At 45.2% G+C, this 20945-nt stretch overlaps 1 protein-coding gene across 1 annotated transcript in view; it reads left to right on the forward strand.

The window, feature by feature from the left end:
• Positions 1-394: 394 nt before the first annotated feature.
• CDIP1 (cell death inducing p53 target 1) overlaps positions 395-20945 on the forward strand; it is a 45197-nt gene continuing 24646 nt past the window's right edge. Inside the window, 1 exon segment of the mRNA XM_058286557.1 lies at positions 395-688. The gene's annotated coding sequence lies outside the window, so the exon portion shown is untranslated.

Consider the following 20945-nt stretch of genomic DNA (forward strand, 5'->3'; position numbering starts at 1 on the left):
GCCCGGGAGGAAGGAAGTTTCGCCTTCCGGTTCTCGGCTGTGTGACACCCCTGGAGTGCGCTGGACAGAGGAAGCGGAGCTGATTAGGCCTTTCCCTGTTTTCCACCCATTCATACACTTGACAAACCACATCCTAGGACCGCCCACAACAGCCCCGGCCAGCGCAGCGCCAGGCCCAAGCCCCTCCGCCCCGTGACGTCACCAAGGCGCGTCACGTGCCGCCCGAGGCCCCGCCCCGGCGTGACCTCATGGCCGCGCCCCTCGGCGTGACGCCACAGGCCCCCGCCCCTCTTCAAAGCCTATCCACCTCCTTTTGAGGGAAGAGCGACAGCGAGGTACTGAGGCAGCCGCTCTTGCAGCTGCGGCCGCCGCGGGGGCAGCCGGGACGGTGAGTCGCCTCGGTGCGGTCGGAGGCGCATTTGGAGATCCTTCCCAGGGGAGCGCCCCTCGACAGCAGGACCTGCGCACTCGCGCCCCCCGAGGCGGGTGACCTTGGACGCGCAGCCCCCTCGACGCCCTTGCTCGCGGCCGGTGCGGTGCTTGCCGGGACCTGGGGTACCCGAGCTGCGCAGGGCGAGCTGCGGGTGCAGGGACGGACTACATCTCCCAGAGGCCTGCGGGGCGGGGCGGGGCGCGCAGAGCCCCGCGGGGCGGAGGGGTCTCATCCTCCGGGCGCCAGCGTCTCCAGGTAAAGGGGCTTCTGGGGCGGGGGGCTTGGCGGGAGCCGTTGCCGCCTCCCCAAGACCCCAGTAGGGTTTTAACGCTCCTGCCTCTGGAGGTGGCCGAGCGTCTCGCGTTTGGAAGCGGTGCGCGCCTGTCCGCCCCCCCGCCGCCCCTTTGCTCGCGGGGCTGACGGCCTTGGCCGAGGCCGGGGCGCGGGGGTTCGTGCTCTGGGTCTTATCAGTCCGGAGTGTGTCGGGCTCCTTCCTCTGGGTCCCGCTTATCACCCTCCCCACATGTCCCTGATAGGGGAGGTCGTGGAAAAATGCCACCTCCGGTTTTCTCCGGGAGATAGCGAAGGCATAGGCTGGTGGAGATTTCTTCAAGGAGAGGGGGTCAGGAGGAGGGTCCCAGTGACCGGGATGCCCCTGCTTCGCTGCGTAGGTGACCTTGGCAATCCCGGATTAGCCCCACCGCCCGGCTCTGCCTCCCCCGCCCCCGCTCTCTAGTGCCGGTAAATCGGGGATATTGTTCTTTCGGCCTTCACACTCCCTGAGGCTCCTTGGTGAGGCAGTGGCCTGGCCTGGCTTTGGGCCCGGTTTCGTGCCATTCAAGACCTTGGTGTAGTTGAAACCACAGCGTCATGCCAGGTTGGGTTTGGGAGCTTGAGTTATGGTCTCTGTGTGTGTCTTTTTCCTCTGAATGTTCCCAGGGACCTCGCAACAGGTGTCAGATAAGATGGAGTGATTGGCTGCAAGTTTCTCCAAGTGTGAGCCTAGGATTTTTGTCTGCATCAGAATCACCTGGGGCCCTTGTTCAAAGGGCAGATTTGGGGTGCCCACCCAGGAGGTTCTGATTCAATCCTTAGGGGGACTAGCCCAGGAAGCTGTATTACTAAGCTTCCCAGCTAATTCTCAGGTATACTGTCCCACAGTGAGGAGGGTCTGAGGTCAGGAGATGTTCCATGCCATTTATACAGTTATATAAGTATTCTGGGGCCACTGGGCCAGCTTAGAACCTGCTGCTGGGTATGGCAGTGCTCAAGCAAGTGTGACCTTTCTCCTTTGTACTTTGTTTCTTTCATTGGGTCCGACCTGGGTTGGGGAGAGCCGGGTCAGCTGTGCCTTGCCCTCTTGCTCTGTGTTACTTCCCATCTTAGAAGACTTCCTTTTTTCTCCAACATTTAAATTATGAAAATTTTCAAACATAAAAGTTGAAAGAATTTTACAGTGAACACCCTATATACCTACCACCTAAAAGGTACAATTAAAAATTCATTGTGTTTTACCACATATCTAACCATCCAACAGTTCATCTTATTTTTTTGTTTATGCGTGCCAAAGTTAGTTGCAGATGTCACTGTATTTACCTCCCAAATACCTAAGCATGCATGTCCTTATCTAGAGTCATAAAATTCTGACTCACTGGTTTTTAACAACAGAAACCCTGGGATCTTTGAAAGGCTGTCTGTTTCTCCCAGCCCTGAGGAGCTGAAGGAGTTTGAATGTTTTTGTACAGACTAGGGTGCTGTTAGAAGGATTTGAAAACAACAGACCATAGAATCACCTTAAGAACAGAAATATGAAAAGATACAGACTGTCACTGCAGGAAACAAAATTGTTTTGAGAGGGAGTTAATGGAATGTGTCCCAAAGGTCAGGTTGGCCCAGCAGATCATGTTGGCAATAATTGATGAAAGTCTGTAAGCTTGCACGCTTCTTTTCTGATCTTCACACTCTCAGTTTGCCCAGTTTTAACCTGTTTGTTCAGTGTATGTTCTCTAAAACTCTAGGGACACAGGGCTGCATAGCACACTTGCAGAACTAGGGAAACAGGACTGTGTAGCTCATGGTGCTGATGAAGTAGAGGTCATGGCTTTGAGTCTCTTGGGCCCAGGGCTCTGCTTTGTTCCATAGCCACAAACATCAACCCCTAACCTGTGAAAATCAGTCTCCACTGTCAGAAACACTGTTCAAAGTGCGTGGCCACATTTTTTTACGGAAAGAGGATACGGTTAGAGAAGTGCAGCTGGGAAGTAAGTGCATGCACGTTGATGTCTCTGTCCTTTATGCAGAAGGCACCACACAACAGAAGCCATGGAGTGAATGCCGTCCTGTGCGGGGAGGAGCAAGGAGGAGTGCTGGGCTGGTGGTGCTGGTGTGAAGCTTTATTGTGTCCCATGGGACTGGGACATAGAGTACACAAAGTAGAAATGTGCCCGTTTCTAGGACCCTGCAAAGGGCTTCCATCACCGCCTCCTACATGGTCAGGATACTCCCAGGCCAGACACCATTTCTTGGGAAGGTGGTGGTGGATGCCTGCAATGTAGTGCTGCCAAAGAGAGGGAGCAGGGTCGAGCCCCTCCTGTGACAGGCTGTGCTGATCCCCTCTGGTGCCTGTGGTCCCAGTAGGCTGGTCACTGCCTCTCCTCTGAGCCATCAGTGCGGTGCGTTGGTGTAGTGGTGGGGTTCTGGGACCAGTGTCACATAGACTCGGAGTCAGCAGAACACGTTGGATGCCCCTTTCTGTCACCTAGAAGCTGTGTGACAGGGCAGTTGTCCTCCAAGAACTTCACTCACTAAATCTGTACTGGGTGAAGAGCAACACCCAGCCCAGAGGAAGACCTGAACGGGCCCTAAGAACCGAAAAGCTTAGGTTCTAAGGTTACACAAAGTGAAAACAACACAGAGCCGTGCAATGCAGGGTGAAGAAGCCCCAGAGCATTCTGACTCATCTCATGAAAGTGTTTGTGATGCCCTTCTGGTAATGTCAGAATTTTTCTTCAGGACACATTTCTCCCCTTTCTGGTGCTCCTGATTTGTGGGCGCTGTGAGCCTCTGCTTGTGTGCCCTGGACGATCCAGCACTGTTGATCCCTACTACAAGGAGGTGTTGTGAGAATTCAGGAAAACCCGTGACTGTGCCTGATATGTAACATGTGCAATAAACGTTTATCAGTCTGAATTCAGCTCTAGTTCCAGTGTCTGGGTTTTTCCTTCAGGGAGAAAAAGAGGTCAGGGAAAGCAAAAGAAAGTAGAGAGTGGGTGGAAGGGATGCCTTGAGTGGGGTTGGAAGAGAATTCCGACCAATTATTTCTTCAGAAAGACTGGAAGGAGTTGTCATATTCAAATTAACACTGAGAACACTAGCCTTACAACTTGGGGAAACAGAAGGAAATGGCATTTGTTTTGCAGGTATGTAGCTCTTTGCATGTGTTTTGTATCTGCTTGACATCCTCACCAGTATTCCCTTGTAGTTGCAGCAGCCCTGTGAGTGGGCCAGCACAGTCACCATTACACAGCTGAGCAGACATAGTCACTGAGTGGCCCCCAGGTACTCCAGACCCAAGTCTACTGAAACAACAGGGGGTTGCAGGGAGGGAGGATGGGGGAAATGTGGGCTTTCCATGGCTCAGGGTGATTTACTGTTCCATTTTAGTTGACTGTCCCTCAATAAAGTATGTTCTTTTCCAGTCCAGACTTTTCGCCATAAAGAAGGGTGCTGAGCTTTCTTGCTGCCTATTGTCAGGAAGCCTGCAGCTCCACTTTGGGTGGCTGTGGCCATGTTCTGGTCCACCGGCTGTGGGCAGTGGGCATGTGGATTAGGAATGACAGAGGAAGTCCCGTTATTCCCCAACCTCATGGACTCATCTGTTCAGAACATGCACGTAGCAGGTGCTGAGCAGGGCACCAAGGATACAGAGTGGGACAAGGTGCAGTTCATGTTTTCTCAGGGGCAGGAGAATTCACTGGTGTGGTGGGTGGCAAGAAAGGCACGAGCTTGCTGGAAGCCAGGTGGGAGGGCATTACGAGGCTAAGGAAAGGGTCTGTGGAATGGGCCAGAGTAAGTGTGGAGACGTGCAGCTTCCAGCTTGTTGTGGCTGGATGCCACATGGTAGAGAAAGATGGAACACAGGAACCAAGTCTAGACTTTACCCTTCCCCTTCAGCCTTGACTGGTAGACTAGAAAGTGGATCTGAGAACTTTCTAACTATGGAAAAGTAACTGAGTCAGCTTGCTGACATTACTGGGGTACTGCTAACTCAAATAGGGTGCCTGGGATGGAGAACAGGGCAGCTACCAGGGAGGGTCCTGACACTTAGCCAGGCTGCATTTTCATCCTCCTGTTCTGCCCACATATAATGAGATGCCTAGTACTGTGGAGAAATAGTTTCAAACACCATTCCCGCCTTCCAGGAGCTGCCAGTCTGGCTAGGGAGACTAGGCCTTTGCTCACATTTCACAGCTCTCTGTCTCTCTCGCGTGATCTCGCTCTGTCACATGTGTGTGTGACACACACACACACACACACGGCTGTTAATGCTGCTTGCCCAGTCCTGAAATTCCCTGCCTACCTCGTGCCTGGGCCCAGCCTAAGGCCCACCTGGTCCCTAAATCCTCCCCAGTGCCCCAGCCCAAAGACCTTTCCTCTTCTGAGCTCGAATATTTACTGTCAGATACTTACTGGGCCTGTATTGAGTTTTTGCCCATATCTTTTTTTTTTTTTAAGGAGATTCTGGGGAGTGAACTGGGGACCACCTTATACATGTGAAGCAGGAGCTCAAACCACTGAGCTATACCTGCTCTCCCCATTATGTTTTTTTTTTTTTACTATGAGGTTCTGTCATTGTCTTTTTGGTGTGTCGCTTCCCCGCGCGTGGGGCCTGCACCTCCCCGCACTGTGCAGGTCTGGGATGCCTTTTTCCTTTTTTTGTTTTTTTTTTAAGCAAGAGGTCCCAGGGATCGAACCTGAGTTGGTAAACGGGAGTGCAGTTGCTTGAGCCACGGCTGCTTCCCTCCCATTATCTTTTTTTTTTTTAATTTTGTTATTTTTTATTATTTTTATTGAAGTATATCATTCGTACATGAACATGCATAAACAATAAGTGTAAAGATTGTGAACTTAAACCTCCCATTATCTTTTGTGTATTCTTCTTAGTTATGGCTGGGTTTCCCAGGGACCATGAGGTGAATGACCTATAAGATGTTATTACCATAGAAGAACAAAGTATTTACTGAATTAGAGAATCTTTCAGTCACTTTTAAAAAGGAAATAAAGACACCTTGACAGTGACTGCTCTACTGAAAGAAACAGACCTTGACCTGCCCTCCAGCTCTCACTAGAACGGGGGTTCTTAACAAGGCATCTGTGAGCTTGCATTGAAATTCAAAAAACATTCTTGTGGGGACCTGTTGGTGTGGGTGTGATATATTTAAAAATTTGCACAGTATAGCATCGGACTTAGTAACGGCTTCTTGGTTTTCACCTGACTGTCACAGGGTTCTGTGGAACAAAAAAGATTAAGAACCCGTGCACTAGAAAGACCCTGCTCGGCTCGGGGCCTCCGGCTGGATTGCCTGCCCAGCTCAGGTTACTTGTGTGTGGTACCTGCCTTGCCTGGAGAAAGTCTGGGCCACACTGGGACCCTTTTCTCTATGGCCCCAAACTAGCCAAAAAGAAACTGTATCTACATGAAGTTTGTGGCCAAGTACTCTAGGGTTCCCATCTCTTTGATATCAGGGCTCTTGGGGACCTGTATGGGTGTACACGGCATGGCCCTGAAGATGGAGACTCCTGGTACACCTGATTGCCTAAGCCCTCGAAAGGCCCCCTATTTCACACAGAGTAAATGTGGACTTCCTTCAGTGGCTGGACAGCCCATCCCATTTGCCCCCATGCCCTAGCTTCCCTGTCCTTGACTCCTCCCACTCTCCCCTCTCCTCCCAAGGTCTGGCCTCACCCTTCCTGCTCAGTTCCCCACCTCTCTGCTCACTCTGTCCCATCTAGGCCAGGGCTCTGGAAAGCTCCAGGCATGCCCTGCCCACGCTTCTGTACTTACTGTGCTCAGTGTGCTTGCTGTGTGAAATCCTTACTGTTGTCCTAATGCTGGTAAACCCCCCAGGGAAGGGCCGTGGTCTGTGAGTGCTCCGTCCCCTTTGGTGCTGGGAATAGAATTTTGAATGAGTTGCATTGTCAAGTGAACATTCAGTGGATTGGCTTCTAAAGTTGTCTGGTAGAGCAGAGACATCATGCGGCCAAAATTCCCTTTAAAGTCCTTGAATTGCCCTTGAGTTCTGTGAGGTGCTCGCTTTGTACATTCCATCTCCTCCCCTGAGCTGTGCCCTCAGCAAGGGAAAAAATGGGTGGACTGTTAAGCACTACTGCAGTTATGCCCCTTCTCCTGTTCTGAGAATAATGAAATCCATGTAAACTGAATGCATATGATGGAATTTCACTCTCTGAAGCACTTTTCGGGAGTATTAGATCCCATTCACCCTTATTTTGAAAAACCTTTTGGGAGAATATGTACAAAAAGAGGGCTGAGGCAGAGTGAGGCAGAAAGGGCACTGGGCGGGAGTCAGGACCACTGAGGACAGGCCTCAGCCCTGCCCCCTTCCTGTGGCAGGGACAGGCCACCTCCATCCTGGGACCTTCTGCTTGGCTTGTTCACCATCCTCTCCAGGCCCAGAGCCTGCCTTTGGTGGGTGCTTAATAAACACTTGATGACTAAATGACTCTTCCCTGAGCCTTTGGATGCAGTGCTCTCTGATGCCCTTTCCAGCCCAAAAAGGAGCTCTCTGGCTGGACCAATGGCAACCCCAAACCTAGCTCTTTCTCCCATTTTCCCAAAGAGAAGGTCCAAAATTCTTCTTTTGTCCCATCTGGCATCTGCTTTTAGGGTCAGGTATCCATTTATAGTGGTAATATTTGAGTTATACTTACATACTGTTTCATAGAATGAATATAAAATTAAAATTAGACTTCTTTCCCACTCGTATTTCCTGGAAACTTTTATCCCCACTCCTCCCAGTCACCTTCATCGATAGCCATGTCCTTGTTACCAGAGCCACCAGTGCTGCAGGCTATATGTAACATGCACTACAGTGATGGTTCCATGGGGGAATTTATCTCCAGCCCAGAAACATTTGCATCTTCTCAGGTTTTTGTCATCTGTCCTGTAATAAAACTTCTTGCTGCCTGCTTTTGAAAGTGTTTTTAAAAGGTGGTTTCTAATAGCATCCAGACATTGCAGTTATGAGGCTGTACCCCAGGAGTAATTGCTGATCTCTTGAATGCTGCTTTTTCTTTTCACTGACTCTGCCAGGTGACCTCTAGAAGCATTCCACACTGGCATTGACTGAGGTCATTGTGGACTGATGTGCAGAATAATTGGGAGAATGCCTTGCTATATGAAAGATTGTGTGGCGTTTTGAGATTATTTATGAATCCCCGAAAGAGAATTATTTGTAAACTAATCTATTCCTTTGAGTCTGATACCTTTTGATTGCATTAAATTCAGCTGAGGTGACTTTGATTAGATTACCTCTTAAGATTACTTTTCATTCGACTCTGTAAATAGTCATGATGCAGGTTGAGTCCCCACCCCCTTGCTGGGTCTCATATAAATGAACACTCATATAAACAAACACACAGAAGAGAGCGCCCTGTCATTTTTTATCCTGCTGTGTAACAGAAAGGAGAAGGCTTGAGCAAGTAGGACCCGAGGGAGAAAGCAGCCGTTCATCTGACAGTTTGCAGCTGACCTTGGGAAGAGAACAGAACAGCTGAGACTCATGGGAAAGGCCCAGAAGCGAATGAGCCCTATGCCAGGAGAGAGAGGACTGCAGGATCACTTGAGCATGAAGCCCCAAAGGCTGGGCCCAGGAGAAAGAAGCAGCATGATGGGAAGGAGAGACCAGGCAGAGCTTGCCCGCCATCTCCCTTCAACGCGTGGCAGCTGTCTTCAGTGAATGGGCACCTCTTATGGTGCCTTGAGTCTGACCTTTTACAGCCTTGGAACTGTAAGCTTTTACCCCAAATAAATACCCTTTATAAAAGCCAACAGATTTCTGGGACTTTGTATCAGCAACCCTTTGGCTGACTAATACAGATAGAAATGACACAAAAATAAGACACTCTCCCACTGTTCTAAGGGAGAATTTCGGGGGGTGGACATGGAGCTCTCATATATATTCAGGTAGATATATACATTATCTTCAGGTATTATTTGGTAACTCTGAAGCATGTGAATCTCCCTAAGGGGAGTGTAAAAGTTTACTCCCTTCCTTCATGCCAGGGAATGGGGGATTTGGGAAAGACCTGGCTGGAGGCCAAGCTTATCTCTCGGGAGGCATTGGTGTGCAGTGGCTCCTGACTTGACTGCACCTCAGGACCTCAGGCTTTTGCCTGGGTCAGAATGTTACCTTGGGGAAGCAGACTGGGCCCAATGGATAGATAGGGTCTGCCTACCACTTGGGAGGTCTGCGGTTCAAACCCCGGACCTCCTTGACCCTTGTGGAGCTGGCCCATGCACAGTGCTGATGTGCACAAGGAGTGCCGTGCCACGCAGGATGTCCGCCGCGTAAGGGAGCCCCACGCACAAGGAGTGTCCCCCGTAAGGGGAGTGCGAAAGAAAGTACAGCCTGCCCAGGAATGGCACTGCACACACGGAAAGCTGACACAACAAAAAGAAACAGGGATTCCTGGTCTCGCTGATAAGGATAGAGGTGGTCACAGAAGAACACACAGCGAATACACACAGAGAGCAGACAACTGGGGGGGGGGGGAAGGGGAAAGAAAGAAATAAAAAATAAATCTTTAAAAAAACACAAAACAAGAGTGTTATCTTGATCTCCATGAGTGACTGATTAAAATCACTTCAAAGGCTATTTGATGTCAGCTAGATGAAGGCAGTGGTAAAGATCTTTTTTCAGGGCTCCATTTTTTTTTTTTTAACAAACCAATTTTATTGATACATAATAATAAAGCATACAATTCATCCAGAGTATACAATCAGTGGCATTTGGTATTATCACATAGTTGTACATTTATCACATCAAATCAGTATTGAATTTTTAAATATCATTATTGAACCATAGGGTCCCTGCATTTTCATTATTTCAATAATAATAATAAAAAACAGGCAAACGAAAATTCCTCACCTTTCATTCTCTGTTTTCCATGCTGTACATAGTTGCTATTTCTGGCCATTCTCGCACAGTTTTTTTTTTTTTTGTTTATTAAGCAGTTTTATTGAGATATATTCACATACCATATGATCTAGCCAAAGTGTATAATCAATGACTTAGTATAATCACAATGTTATAATTCATTTAGGGCTCCATTTTGATTGCTTAAGTGATGGTTCTTTTGACTCATCATGCTTCTAAAATTAGCTGGCCTTTTAGTTACCAAATCCTCTCCAACAGGTGCAGAAGACATATTTATTTGTATTTAGTCTCTGGTTGTGGTTGCAACTCTATCTGTTTTTCCTCTCATTGCCACTGATTTCCCCTTCTGTCTTTACTTCCTCCATCTTCTTTGCCAGGGGAAGAACATGCAGTCATCGAGCTCTTGGCCCACTTCTCCTTGGGGAGGGAGCTCAGAGGGCTACAGTGGGAGCTCACTGGACAAGTGCCTGCACCCCCGGGGCTGCTGCAGCCAATGGCCTACACAAGCCCACAAGCTCATGTGTCTATTTTATTGCGTGCCTCAAACGGGGGTTTCTTGCCTGCCCTCAGTCAGGTGACCTGGCTGTTCAGGTAGGATCTCTGAGTCCAGCACTACCTTGGGGTGGTCACTGTGGCCTCACTTTCCAGGTCTAGAGGCTCGATTTTCCTGGAGCACTGAAAGAGGTGATCTGGCCTAGGAAACTGACTCATGCAGCTAAACTCAGAAGAGGCCGCTGTGAAGAACCTACAGCCCTTGCGTTCACTCCTGGGAACACTTTTCCCTATAGGCAAAACCATATTGGAGACAGAGCCACCTTTCTGGATGGAGGGAGGAATATGCATAAACGTAGCACGATTATAATGAGCATTTTCAGTAAGGAATCAAAGGAGTTGCCCGACTTAGAAAAACTACAAGCTACACATCAGTAAAAAGTTTCTTGGTAAGCAGATGTGGCTCAAGCAGTTGAGCACCTGCTTCCCACATGAGAGGTATCAGGTTCAGTCCCTGGTGACTCCTAAATACAAAAGCAAACAAGCAGCAAAAATGAAACATCCAACTTGGGAGCTGACGTGGCTCAGTGGTTGAGCACTGGCTTCCCACGTAGAGGTCCCGGGTTCAATCCCTGGCCCCAGTACCTCAAGAAGAGAAAGTTTATGTATATTTATATATAAACAAATCACCTAAAATCTCACTACCCAGAGAAAGGCACCGTTAACACTTGGTGTGTGCTATATATGTAAATACATGCTTTTAAAGACGCTGCTTTTGCGTCCCTTCACTCAGTGCTGTATTGAGCCCGTCTATGTTGGGAGAAGTGGACCTGCATCATTTTGAAAAGGGTGCACCATTACATTGCCTGGAAAAACCGGGCGGGTGTGCCGAGGCCTCTGCCTTAGCATTAAGGCATCTGAACATCTTGGCCCACGAATCCTTGCTCACACCCTCATTTACCTCTCTGCGATACATGCCTCAAGATGGGATAGAGTCAGAAGGAATATGCAGATAGCAAAACGGTCCTCCAGAGGAACCGTCGGGGCCCTGTCTGCTGTGGCCCCATGTGCTGTTGCCAGTGGTGTCCAGGACAGTGAGGGGGCAGCGAGCAGGGCCTTTCACTCGGGGGTTATTACTGTTGTCTTCCCAGTTCCTAGAAGTCTTAGCACTTTTAAGCTTGAGTCCTGTCTGCCTTGTGCTGTTTGATTTTGCTTCTGATTAAGAATAACCGTGTCTCTTTCTTTTGTTCTCTCTCACGCTCTCTTTTATCATTTTTGCTGTGTACTTCCTCTTTCTCATGCTCTGCTTGGGCATCCATTTTAAAAATTATGTGTGGACACTGTGTGACAGGCTCTGAGCTATGTGCTCTTGATGCACGACCTCATTTATGTCTCATCAAAACTCTGGTTCAGGGGCTGTTGCTGCCATTTTACACATGAGAGAAGCTGAGACTCCAGAGAGAGAGGCATCAGCCCAGCTGGCCAGTGTGGGGCCTTCCCGCTCGGCCTTCTCAGGTCAGGACTCCTGAGGCCCCGGGAAAGCATGAGCGCAATGGCGTTGGGCCATTGGGTCAGGCTGGTGCTGGGTCCCTTTGAGTCGTGATACTGAGCAGGAGGGCTCGGAGGGAGGAGAGCAGACAGATGAGAATACCGGATCTGCTTTCTGGTCTGCGTCTTAACTGCATTAGCCAGTGTTAAAGTGTTTAGAGTTCCTAAGGCATCAGATCCACCCAGGTTCAAGTGTAAAAATAAAGAAATGGTTTGAGGCTGTTGGAGGGAGGGATCATCTCTCATCCTGCTCCGTTGGTGAGGACAGTGGAGAACAGACCACATTCAGGATTCCCCAGCCAGCCTCGCCGGTGCTGGACCTTGGCAGCCAAGGGGAGTGCCCGCAGAAAAGGGGCCCCATTGCAGCCCTCTCGAGCTCCAGGGGTGCTGCTCCAGCTGACTAGATGACCTGTGGAGGGCTCTTTCCATCCTGCCCCCACCCTAGGTTGGGAACAGTGGCTCTGTGGTCAGCTGCAGATAGGCTCCAGCCAGCCCTGCACTGTCAGTCACTGAGTTTAGCCCCAGATCAGTACAGGGCTTGGTGGAGACGGGACTGATGAAGGTTTGGGGCACACGAGCACCCCCCCGCCAGTTTCACTTTGAGTACCTCCAAGTGCCCCCATGCTGGGCACCCATGTCCATATAGTAATTGTCCCATAAATGTCAGCCATGCGTCATCATTGTTGTCATCTTTAATATCTCTTGAACTGGAAGGAGTGCTGTGAGTTGCAGAAGAACGTGGCTGCAGCCTGGGGCGACCCAGCTCCTCTTCAGTCGGAGGTGTGGCAGGCTGGCCCCAAGGGTTCTGGGCTCAGCTCAGGGCTCTTCCGTGTCCCTGGAGTCTGCTGGGACACTTTGCTGATGGGTCCTTGCGGGCACTCCAGGGCCCTGGGGAGTGGCATATCCCGCTGGGTATGTGAAATGGTTTGTGGAGATGCTAAATGTGTTCTTCACTCTTTCAAATCTGAGACTTCTTTTCCCAGCCTGGAAAGTTAAGAAGTACAACTTCCTGTTGGGTGCTTCCCCAACCTTGTAATTACTGCAGTGATACTTCTTGTGTCCAAAATGGGTGGGGAAGAGGCATTTCACATAGAGAATTCCCATATGAGTGAGGCTTACTACTTACATGCCAAAGACTAGTCAATTTGGACAGAAATTGAGCTAAGAAAACAAGAAAGTAACAGTGAAGCTCACATGTCTCTGAGCTCTTGGGACTCTGTCCTAAATGGCGCTGTTCTGCAGGCTTAGTGGTAGTTGCGTTCTGCCTGGTCTCACAGTCTGTTCTGGGCGTGTCTGCCTCTAGCATTGCCTGCCCCACTCACTTGATCCTTCCCATCTGCTTCCAGATAACCAGCTGCTTCAGCATCCAAATGCTATTCCACAGACTCTGAATTAGAATCTCAGGGTCTAATTTGATTGTGAGATTTGGTGCAAGGACTCAGGGTCATTGCTAGAGATTGTTTTTGTTTCTGTCTTGGTTCTTAACAGTGTTCTTGATCATTGACACTGCTGGGTACAAGATGTTTAAACACGTGAGCTTGCACTATTCTAAAATGTTGTGAAGCCTTTATTTACCCCGGCCAGTGAGTGCCAGGGTGTGGAAGGTATGGGTAGCAGGTGCAGTGTCCACACTAGTAGAGGTGGGGTTATTTGTACAAAGCCAGGTAATTTGGAGTTGTTTTAATATTTTCTGGGCTAATTAACAGTATATATTTTTTGTTTTATTTTACACTTATTTACCTTTTTTTTTCTTTTAAAGGAGGTACTAGGGCCTGAACCTGGGACCTTGTACATGTGAAGCATGCTCTTCACCCATGAGCAACACCCATTCCACCAGTTACTCACTTTTAATTGTGATAAGATATACATACCATAAAAAGCACTCTTAACTATTTTAAGTGGACAATTCTTTGATGTTAAGTATATCGACAATACTGTGTAACTTTCAGCACTATTTCTAGGCTGTTTTCAGTTCTCTTAAACCAAAACTCATGCTCATTTAGCAATAACTCCCCAATACACTTCCCCCACCCCTGGTAACCACTGTTCTGTTTTCTGTCTCTTTGAATTTCATAGTTCATATAAGAGAAGTCATACAGGATTATCCTTTTGTGTCTGGCTTATTTTATTCAACAGGGTGTCTTCAAAGTTCATCTGTGTTGTAGCATGGACCATCAATCACTTCACTTATTTTTTATGTCTAAATAATATTCCATTGTATGGCGGCACGACATTTTGCTTGTCCATTCCTCTGAACATGGATGTACAAATATCTGTAAGAGTCCTTGTTTTCACTTCTTTTGGGTATATACCTAGGAGTGGAATGGAATTGCTGGGTCATATGCAATTCTTTTCCCACCAGCTATATACAAGATTCCTATTTTTCCATATCTTTGCTAACACCTGTTATTTAAAAGAAAATAATAGCTATCCTATTATGATGTATCTTATTTTTTTAAATTTGCATTTAACGGCCAGTGATTTTGAATATCTTTTCATATACTTATTGGCCATTTGAATATCTTCTTTTTTTAAAAAGATTTATTTATTTATTTAATTCCCCCCCTCCCCCGGTTGTCTGTTCTCTGTGTCTATTTGCTGTGTCTTGTTTCTTTGTCGGCTTCTGTTGTCGTCAGCGGCACGGGAAGTGTGGGCGGCGCCATTCCTGGGCAGGCTGCACTTTCTTTTCACGCTGGGCGGCTCTCCTTACGGGGCGCACTCCTTGCGGGTGGGGCTCCCCTACGCGGGGGCACCCCTGCGTGGCACGGCACTCCTTGTGCGCATCAGCACTGCGCATGGGCCAGCTCCACATGGGTCAAGGAGGCCCAGGGTTTGAACTGCGGACCTCCCATGTGGTAGATGGACACCCTAACCACTGGGCCAAGTCTGCTGCCATAATCTTTTTTATTTCTCTAAGGTTGGTTTTTCCCCAACTTTAATTCCCCACTTTAATTCCTGATTTTAGTTATTTGGGTCTTTTTTCTTTTTCCCTTTGTCAGTATGGCATTTTTCCCTTTGTCAGTTTGTCATTTTATTAATCTTCTCAGAAAACCAACCCTTTGTTTTGTTGAGTATTGTTTTTCCTCTATTTCATTTTAACTCTTCTCTAATCTTTACTGTTTCCTTCCTTCTACTAACTTTGGGATTAGTATGCTCTTCTTGGTCTAATTTCTTTAGGTGTGAAGTCAGGTTATAGATTTGTGGTCTTTTTTAATGTAGGCGTGTAGAGCTATAAATTTCCCTCTGAGCACTGCTACATCTCAGAAGTTTTGGTATGTTGTGTTTTCATTTTCATTCATTTCAAGATATTTCCTAATTTTCTTTGTGATTTATTCTTTGACCCATTGGTAATTTAATAGTATGTTGTTTAATTTCCAAATATTTATAAATTTTCCAGTTTTCCTTCTGTTACTGTTTTCTAGCTTTATTCCATTATGGTCTGAGAAGATACTTCATATGATTTCAGTATTTTTACATTTATTAAAAGTTGATATATGGCCTGACATATGGTCTATCCTGGAAAATATTCCATGTGCATGTGAGAAGAATGTGTATTCTGCTGTTGTTGGGTGGAGTGTTCTCTATATATTCGTTAGGGCTAATTGGTTAAATGTTGTGCAAATTCTCTCTTTCCTTATTACTCATCTATCTGTTTACATGGTCTGTCAGTTATTGAAAGTGGTGTATTGAAGTCTCGAACTATTATTATTAAACTATTTCTCTCTTTAATTTTGTTAATTTTTGCTTCATGTTTTGAGGCTCTGTTGTGAGGTACATTCATGTTTGTAGTTAGTATATCATCTTCCTCGATTGAACTTTTTATCAATATATAATATCCTCCTTTGTCTCTTATAATCGTTTGTGACTTAAAGTCTATTTTGTCTGACAACAGTATAGCCACTCTGGCTCTCTTGTGATTACTGTTTGCATGGAATATCTTTTTCCATCCTTTTAGATTCAGCTTTTTTGCATCTTTGTACCCAAAGTATTAATAAATCTCTTGTAGACAGCATATACAGGCATACCTCAGAGATATTGTGGGTTTGATTCTGGACCACCACAAGAAAATGAATATTGCATTAAAGCAAGTTGTACGAATTTTTTGGTTTCCCAGTGCATGTAAAAGTTAGGTTTACACTATACTATACTCTGTTAAGTGTGCAATAGCATTATGTCTAAGAAAACAGTGCACACACCAATTAAAATGTGACTTAGAGACATGAAGTGAGCACATGCTATTGGAAAAATGGCACCGATAGATTTGCTTGACATGAGGGTGCCACAAACCTTCAATTTGTAAAAAATAACAGTATCTGCGAAGTGCAGTAAAGTGAAGTTCAGTAAAATGAGGTATGCCTGTAGATGGATCATGCTTTTTTATCCAATCTATCTATCTCTGTCTTTTAATAGGGGAGTTTAATCTGTTGATATTTAAGGTAATAACTGAGAAAAAAGGATTTACTTCTGTCACTTAGCTATTTGTTTTCTGTATGTCTTGTGTGTTTTTTGTTCCTCATTTATTCCATTATTGCCCTTTTTTTGTATCTAGTTGCTTTTTCATACTGTACCATTTTGATACCCTTCTTCTTTTCTTTTGTTTATATTTTTTAGTTTATTTTCTTCGCGGTCATCTTTTTAATTACAATCAACATCTTAAACTAATAACAACTCAGTTTGGTGCCAATCTAGTATCTTTAGTATATAAATTCTACTCTTATATATCTATGTGTCTCCTGTGTATTGTTACTGACTCAGATCACATTTTTATGTACTGTATGCCCATTAACATAGATTTTAAATTTTATTTTACACATTTGCATGTTAACATCATATAGGGAAGAAAACAGTTACAAATCAAAATTACATTAATTCAGGATTTTATATTTACCCAAGTAGTTACCTTTAGCAATGATTTTTATTCTTGTGGCTTCTAGTTACTGTCTAGTACCCTGTTATTTCAGCTTGAAGGACTTCCTTTAATATTTCTTGTAGGACAGATCTTCTGGTAATGAACTCTTTTTTTGTTTTTCTGTAAATGTCTTAACTTTTTCTTTTTTTTTTTAGGAGGTACAGGGAATCAAACCCAGGACTTCATACATGGGAAGCAGGCACTCAACCATTGAGCTACATCTGTTCCCCCTCCTTCATTTTTTAAAGATAATTTTGCCAGATATTGAATTCTTAGTTGACAGATTTTTTTTTTTTTTCTTTAAGGGCTTTAAATATGTCATCCCACCATCTTCTGGCCTTCATGGTTTCTGATAAGAATCTCCTATTAAACTCATTGAGGAATCCCTTGTATGTGACAAGTCACTTCTCTCTTGCTGCTTTAAAATCCTCTCTTGGGAAGTGGATGTAGCTCAATTGGTTGCGCACCTGCTTCCCATGTACAGGGCCCCGGGTCCAGTCCCCAGTACTTCCTGAAAAAACAACAAGCAGACAAATGAGAAAACCAACTCTCATTGGGGAGCTGATATGGCTCAGTGATTGAGCACCTGCTTTCCATGTTTGAGGTCCTGGTTTTGATCCCTGGTACCTCCTTAAAAAAAACCCTCTTTGTTTGGGTTTTGACAGTTTTGCTGTATAGTATCTTCGTGTAGATCTTTTACAGTCTCTTTCTGCTTTGAGTTCGTTGAGCTTCCTGAATGTATATTCAGGTCTCATAAGATTTGGGAATTTTTCAGCCATTATTTCTTCAAATACTTTTTCCGCCTCTTTCTCTCTCTTTTGTTCTTTTGTGACTCCAGTGATGGTTACATTTGTATGCTTCATGGTGTCCTACAGGTCCTTCATGTTTTGTTTCCTTCATTTTTTTTCTTTCTGCTCCTTACACTGGATAATTTAAATTATCTTCAGGTTTGCTGATCCTTTCTTCTGCCTGTTCAAATCTCCTGTTGAATCCATCTAATGAGTTTTTCCATTTCAGTTACTGTACTTTGCAGCTCCAGAATTTTTGTTTGGTTCCTTTCATAATTTCCATTTTTATTTTGTTAAGGTAGTTTCTTTTAGTTCTCTATATATGAGTTCCTGTAGCTTATAAAACATATTTAAAAGTCTTTGACTAATAGTTCCAATGTGTGAACTTCCTCAGAGATGGTTTCTGATATATTCTTTTTTTTCTGGTGAATGGGTCATACTTTTTCATTTCTTTGTGTGTGTTGTAATTTTTTGTTGAGAAATGGTCTTTCTGAAAATTATAACTCTAAGAATCAGTAGTTACCTACTCCTTTAGGATGCTCGTTTTTTGTTGTTGAGGGCTGGAGCCATCAATTTGTGACTTTTCCAAACTATTATTGCTCCCAAACAGGAAATAGAGAAAGAAAAAAGGTACTTCCTTTTTAAGACTTCTGCCTTTTTTTGTCTGTGGGGAGTGGTTGGTAAAATGGCCGTCCTCAGAGCTGGGCCCCTGCCCCGGGATCTGAAGTAGCTGATCAAAAGCAGTGATCATTGATCAGACCACACAACCCCAGACTTTGAAAGACTAGGTCCTTACAGCCCACCTTGGCACTTGGAAATGCACTGGGAGCCCGGGCTGCAAGACACGCTTCTGCTTGCCACACTGCTGGGGAGTGGGGGGCAGGGAGAGTTACACCAAGAGGGAATTTCACTGATAATTACTGCCGTTTACCAGCCTCTGTGTGACAGCAGGGACATGGCAGGACATTTGTCTTACCCTGGGCCTCTGCCCCTCACTGAGCAGTGGGTTGGGTACCTCCTTTGTTCAGCAGATGGGCAGCCATAGGCGAGGTGGAAAGGAAAATTCTCATTCAGTTTCCCTGGCAAAGCAGAAAGTCCTGCTCCTGGCCAGATGCCTGGAACCCGCCTCCTGGGGAATAGAGGAGCCTCCTGAGGCCAGATGGCATTCTGGTGCCATGGTAACCGGGGAGGGTGAGCTCCTTTAGGAACTTCAATGTGGGTGGCACCATTGCTCTGAGAGGTGGCAGGCAAGCCAGCTGTTCAGCCTGGGAGCCATGGCTCTGAAGCAGCTGATGTCCTTGTCACCCCTGCCACTCTAGGGTTCTCGGTAGAGGGCCCCTCCCAGGAGGCAAGGCTCACCTGGGGAGCTCCAAGGCAGGCCACCTGATGATTCTGAGAGGAAAGCCAAAAAAGAGAAAAGGCCTTTCAGAGGGGGGCCTTAGCTTAATGAGGAACCGCCAAACTGTCTTCTACGGTGACTACACCATTTCACATTGCCACCAGCAGTGAATGAGTATTCCTGTTTCTCTGCATCCTCTCTAACACTAGTTCTTTTCTGTTTTTTTTGAAGGGCAGCCATTCTAGTGGGTGTAAAATGCTATCTCATCGTAGTTTCTTTTTTAAACCAGTAAATTTATTGCTACATATTAATAAAGCATACAATTCATCCAAAGTGCACAATCTGTGCTATTTGGTATAATCACATAGTTGTGCGATCATCAATTCAGTCATTATTAGAACATTTTCATTATTTCGATAATAAAAAAACGACAGACAAGAAAATTCCTCACCTCTCAATCTCTCTATCTCAATCTCTTAATCTCTCAGTCTCCCACTGTACATAGCTGCTGTTTCTGGCTATTCTATCCAAAGTCATTGCGGTTTTCATTTGAATTTCCCTGATGGTTAATGATGTTGAGCATCTTTTCATGTACTTTCTGGCCATTTGTATACCTTCTTTGAAGAGCTATCTGCTCAAGTCTTTTGCCCATTTTTTGATTGGGTTATTTCATCTTTTTAAGTTGAAGGATTTCTTTTTATATACTGGATATTAATCCTTCGGATATATGATTTCCAAATATTTTCTCCCATTGTGTAGGTTATCATTCTACTATCATGATAAAGTTCTTTTAGGCACAAAAGTTTTTCATTTTGATGAGGTCCCATTTATCTGTTTTTTCTTCTGTTGCTTGTGCCTTGGGTATAAAGTCTAAGAAACTATTGCTTAGGGATTTGATAGTCTAGCTCTTATATTTAGGTCTTTCATCCATTTTGAGTGTATTTTTGTATACAGTGCAAAGTAGGGGCCCTCTTTTTTTTTCTCAAATAGAGATCCACTTTTCCTAACGCCATTTTTTGAAAAGACTGTTCTTTCCCAGTTGAGTGGTCTTTGCCACCTGGTCAAAAATCAGTTGAACATAAATGTGAAGGTTGATTTCTGAGCTCTCAATTTGATTCCATTGGACTATACATCTGTCCTTGTGTTAGTACCATGCTGCTTTGATTACTGTGGCTTTATAATAAGTTTTTGGTTGTTTGGGTTTTTTTGTTTTTTTTTAAGAATTATTTATTTCTACCCCCCCCCCCCATTTTGTTTGTGCTTAATATCTGCTCTCTATGACTGTTCATTGCGTGCTCTCTCTGTCTGCTTGCCTTCTTTTAGGAGGCACTGGGAATCGAACCTGGGCTCTCCCAGGTGGAAGGGAGGCCAATTGCTTGAGTCACATCCACTCCCCTGTAATAAGTTTTAAGACCGGGAAGTGTAAGTCTTCCAACTTTATTCTTATTCAAGATGGGTTTAGCTATTCAGAACCCCGTACTGTTCCATATAAATTTGATGATTGGCTTTTCCATTTCTGCAAAGAAAGTTGTTGGAATTTTGATTGGCATTGTATTGAATCTATAAATTGCTTCGGGTAGTATTGACATCTTTAATGATGTTTGGTCTTCCAATCCCTGAACATGGATGTCCTTCCATTTATTTAGGTCTTTGTTTTCTTTTGCAGTATTTTATAGTTTTCTTTGTACAAGTCCTTTACATCCTTGGGTAGATTTATTGGCTAGGTATTTAATTCTTTTCGTTGCTGTTGTGAATGGAATTTTTTTTCTTGATTTCTTCTTCTAACTGTTCATTGCTTATATATAGAAACAACTAAATTTTGGGTGTTGATCATGTACCACCACTTTGCTGAATTTATTTATTAGCTCTAGGAGCATTGGTGTGGATTTTTTAGAATTTTCTGTATATGAGATCATATCATCTGCAAACAGGGAAAGTTTTAATTCTTCCTTTCTAAATTGGATGCCTTGTATTTCTTTTTCTTGCCTAATTGCTCTGGTAAGAACTTCCAGTACAATGTTGAATAACAGTGGTGACAGTTGGTATCCTTTTCTTGTTCCTGATCTTAGTGGGAAAGCTTTTAGTTTTCACCATTAAGTAGGATGTTAGCTGTGGGCTCTTCCTATATCCTTCATAAATGTCCTTTATTGTGTTAAGGAAGTTTCCTTCTATTCCTAGTGTCTATGTTTTTTTATCAAGAAGGGGTACTGTATTTTGTCAAGTGCCTTTTCTGCCTCAATTTGGATGATTTTTTTTTTCT

Source organism: Dasypus novemcinctus, chromosome 23 (assembly GCF_030445035.2).
Source record: "Dasypus novemcinctus isolate mDasNov1 chromosome 23, mDasNov1.1.hap2, whole genome shotgun sequence".
Lineage (NCBI taxonomy): Eukaryota > Metazoa > Chordata > Mammalia > Cingulata > Dasypodidae > Dasypus > Dasypus novemcinctus.